This window comes from Anarhichas minor, unplaced genomic scaffold, assembly GCF_050575085.1.
Source record: "Anarhichas minor isolate MPS153535 unplaced genomic scaffold, ASM5057508v1 ptg000086l, whole genome shotgun sequence".
Taxonomy (NCBI): Eukaryota; Metazoa; Chordata; class Actinopteri; order Perciformes; family Anarhichadidae; genus Anarhichas; species Anarhichas minor.
The window spans coordinates 417,501-422,397 of NW_027466532.1; positions in this window are offsets into that span (position 1 = coordinate 417,501).

The window sequence follows — 4,897 nt, forward strand, 5'->3', positions numbered from 1 at the left end:
CTGGGAAATAACCACAATATCCTAACCCTAAATAATAATGTAATTTATGTTTTTCCGAAATCAATATTAAAGAGTTTTAAAATGATATGAGTCAGGTTTTGTCTCTTTCCTTTTTTCTACAACTGTTCACTTGGCGAATAACATTAACCTAAATAATTTGTCTGATGCACCCATTTTCTTTTTTGTCTGTGTGTGTGTGTAAAGCATCGGCAAAATTCTATGAAGCTACGAATGTGAGAGGTCTGGGCAAGCCCTCAAAGCTTATCCAGGTGCTTCTCCATCTTAAAGATCTTTGTGAAAACATTCCTTTTATTAAGGAGATTCATTAAAGAATCACACTATTCAAAGCTACACAGGAGCTGGGTCTCTCAATCATATCAATTTTGAAACTTCTAAAAGCCAAGCATGAGGATTAGCCATTCTTATTCATCCGTCTGTCCCGTTTCAATTCAATTAATTTTGTACAGCCCAAAATCACAAACTTGCCTCAGAGGGCTTTACAATCTGTAAAATATCCTCTGTCCAGGGACCCTCACATCGGAACAGGAAAAACTCCCCCAAAAAAACTTTTAACGGGCAAAAAAGAAAAGGAAGAAACCTTAGGGAGAGCAACAGAGGAAGGATCCCTCTATCAGGTGTGATAGATGTCATGTGTACAGAATGAACAACATAACAGAGTCAAAACATATTCAATGCATATGATATAAATGATTCATATGAGAGTACAAGCATAATAATGATGGAAAAATGATGATTACTACTAATGACAGTGGATACAGTAGAATAATGATAATAAAAGCAGTAACTGTATCGGTAATAGTAATGGTAATGTGACTAATAATAATAATGGTCGTAGCAGTGGGTGTCAGCAGGGCCATGAAGGAGGCACGACCGTGGTCCAGATATAACCACAATCCATGGAAACCTGTGAGGATAGAAAGCACAAAGACTCCAGGGAAGAAGCAAAGTCAGTAATGTGCATTAATGGTATATGATTTTATACAGAAAGAGAGAGAGAAGAGGGGAGCTCAGTGTATCCTAGGAAGTGTAGGCCCATAGCAGCTTATCTAGGGGCTGGTCCAAGGCAAACCTGAGCCAGCCCTAACTATAAGCATTATCAAAAAGGAAAGTTGTAAACCTACTCCTAAATGTGGTGAGTGTCTGCCTCCTGGACTGAAACGGGAAGCTGGTTCCACAGAAGAGGAGCTTGATAACTGAAAGCTCTGGCTCCCATCCTACGTTTTGAGACTCTAGGAACCACAAGTAATCCTGAATTTAGGAAGCGCAGCTCTCTAGTGGGGTAATATTGTACTATAAACTCCTTAAGATATGATGGTGCCTGACCAATAAGGACTTTGTTGGTAAGTGTAGTGGCCTGTTCTTGATTCTTCTTCCTCTGTACTGAGCCACGTTCCGGGGCTCTGTTTCTGACTCACACGTTGAACCGTCTAAATAATGACTCCGCAGACGCTGCTTTCTTTGCCGTGATTTTATTTTGTCTTTTGACAAATTGAACCAAAATATAATCTATTAAACGTGAGGTCAAAGACTGTCCCGATGCCCCGTTCCACACAAAGGAAAACCAACTCTCGAGACTCAGTCCCACCCCTTCCTCTTATGCCAGCTGATCCTCATCTGGTTAATCACAGAAGTTCCTAAAGAAAAGTAATTATACATAATCCAAAATGTAGCCTTCGTTCATAAATTAAAGGAGTCACACAAATATATTAGCGAAAATGAGAAATTATGATTTGTAATCAAAACTAAAAATATGGCTCTAACATTCCAGCACCTAATTGCGTCAAATACAGCAATTACATCAATTAATAGTCAATATTCAAAACACAAATATTCCATTTTCTTTTCCTTTTTTGTTCTTGTCGTCAGAGTCCATAGATAGATAAAGTTCATCTTTAAGTTCATATAACTTTTCGAAACTACTGTCCCGCACCAGTTACTCTCCAGCTTCAAGGAGCAGGCAGAGTTTGTTGATGGGTCTCTGTATAACACTTGTTCTGGTTTTAACTAGGACACTGCGGACTAGTCCTTTACTTCCTTGCATGGTCTTTAGAATCCTAGCACCCAGGAGTTTCAAGGTGGCTCTTTTCTGCAAATGTTTTCCCTTTTGATATTTTTTATATCTTTCACCGTCATATTTGCACTGAATGGCACCTTTAGTTTCATGGCACGTTCCTTCAGTGATTTATCGTTACTCAGCAGCAATCCAGTATTTGTCTTCTTTCTTCTTTGAGTGATCTCCAAGAGCAATTTTTTCAACTTCAGTATCCGAACTACAGTTTTTTTTCAGGCTGTTCCAGTCCGAGTAGTACTCAATCAGCTTACTGGTGGGACTTTTCCCCTCAATGCTCGTTGTGTTCACGATCACATCCCTTTTCACATCGGGATCCTCCGACAAAAGAGAACTTTGTGACATTTTGTCTGGGTCCTTAGGCCACTGAGATTCCACCGACTCATATTCTCTCTCTGGGAAATCGTGGTGGTTCTGATTTACTAGAAGGGTTTCCAGTTCAATTGAAATGCGGTTTACTGATGCCACAGGCTTTCCAAAGTTATCCACAGCTGAAGACAAGTTGAGTGGTCCATTTACCACCCATCCAAAGAGCGTTCTTACAGCGTAGGGACCATTGCCTTGGCTATTTCTGATTTGCCAGGGCTCCAATGCCTTTGGGACATCTACTCCAATTAGGAGTTCCACTTCCGCATCAACTTCTTGCAGCTTTATCTCCTTCAAGTAAGGCCACCTGCCGAGATCATGTTGAGAGAAAATGTTTTCTTTTGTCACTGGTATCTTTGTTTGAGTGTAAGTTTTTTGAAGCTCAATAAAGTTATTCCCATCCAAATCTCCCACTTGTAGTCTACTTATTTCAAAACTACTCACTGGTTTCCTTTGACCCATTGTTTGCAGAAGAACCTTAGCTTCCTTTCCTTTTGCATTGAGCTGTCTCATTAGATTCTCCGTGCAAAATGTTGCTGTGCTGCCAGGGTCAAGAAATGCATAGGTTAGTATTGTTTTGCTGCCTTTGGAAGCCTTTACTTGTACTGGTACTATTGCCAGTTTGCAATCTTTTCCAGCCCCAATATCTTCCTCCTCCAATGAGACAAGAGTTCCACTGACCGATCCTTTTGTCTGATTGGTCCTTTTCTCATTTGGTCCATTATTTGCGGGTCTGTCAATGTGTAGTATACTAGGGTGCAGACCTTGACAGTATTGGCATCTCATCCTCCTTTTACAAGTTCTGCTCATATGTCCTCTAGTTAGACAACCAAAGCAGATGCCCTTTTCTTTCAGCATTTGCACCTTAACATCCCGTGGCTGGACCTTCAACATTTCACATTCATTCAATGGATGTTTGTCTGTGTTGCAAATGCAACAGTGAACATTTTCCACATTGATATCCAGGTTTTTAGGTTGTTGATTTCTTGCTTGATCTGCAGTTTTCCGGTCGTCCCTTTCAATTGCAATTGCAAAGCTACTCCTCCTCTCTCTTTGTTTAGCTTGTTGTCTGGAGTCTATTGCCATGTTACTTTTTATGATAGCTTTCCTAGGCATAGAATCCTGAATGTCTCCAAAGAGTGGATCTTGCAGAATGCTGGCTTGTTTCTCAATAAATGCAACAAGGTCAGAAAATCTGGCCCTCTCTTGGGTTCGTTCCAGAAGCTCATGTGCTGTCGTTCTCCACTTTTCTTTCAGCCCATATGGCAGCTTTGATAGAATGAGTTTCAACGTAGATACAAGATCCATTTCTTCCATGCCTTTTAACTCTTTTATAGCATTGCAACATCCTCTAAGGTAAAGGGCATAGGCATGTAATGCCTTTCCATCATTAGCTTTAATGTTGCTCCAGTTCAGTGCTTTCTCCATGTAGGCATTTGCAATTTTCATTCCATCTCCAAAGTGAATCTTCAGCAGTCTCTGTGCCTCAGCATAGCCTCTTTTTGGTTTCATGTGAAAACAGCTCCTCACTAGTTCTCTAGGTTCACCACTAGTGTACTGTTCAAGGTAGTAAAGTCTATCCTCCTCACTGCTAGTTTTATTTTCAATACCATGCTTGAATGCACGCATGAATGTTTGAAAACTTAAAGGCTCACCATCAAATACTGGGATTTGTCTGGAGGGAAGTGAGGATCGTTTATGCTGTAACACTAGTAAATCTGCTATCTCATTTTGTCTCTGGATCACAGTCAGCAGAGCTCTACTGTGATTTCTAGAGTCTCTTTCCTCAGAATGGTCACTTCTTGGGTGAGCCGGTTCTCTCCGCTCCTGGCCTGGAGCTCTTTCAGCATTATCCAATCTAGGTGCAATATATCTCTGAAGAGGTGGTTTCGGTTTGGCTCCCAATTCTGTCATTTTAACAGACACAGATTCCATTTCATCCTCAGAGCCATCATGCTTATGACTGTCCAAATATTCATTCATGCCATCCCTGGTCTGTCTTGTAGGTTCAATGACTTCCTGAAAACTGTCCAAAACCTTTAATTTGGCATCAGACTCAGCTATATCGGTCTCTAGTTCAATTCTCTCCAGTTGAGCTTGTAATCTGTTTCTCTCCATTTCCACAGCTTGCTTCTGTTCCAATGCGGACCTACGTGCTTGTAGTACGGCTTTCTCTGTGGCTATTTTAAGCCGTTCTGAAGATATTGATGAACAGGTTGCTGATCGATTTGTCTGTTTTGAAGATGTCGATCGCTTGGACGACCGTTTAGATACATTAGAAATACTATCATGAGGTTCAACAAGCATCTGAAGATCTGATGAATAAGTTTTCCCTGACTCCACTTCCAATAAGAATCTCCTGAATTTCTCCATTCTAGGCTCATACCAGTCCATTGTATAATTTTCCTTTATTTCAGCAGGTAAAAGCATTTGGACAGCAAC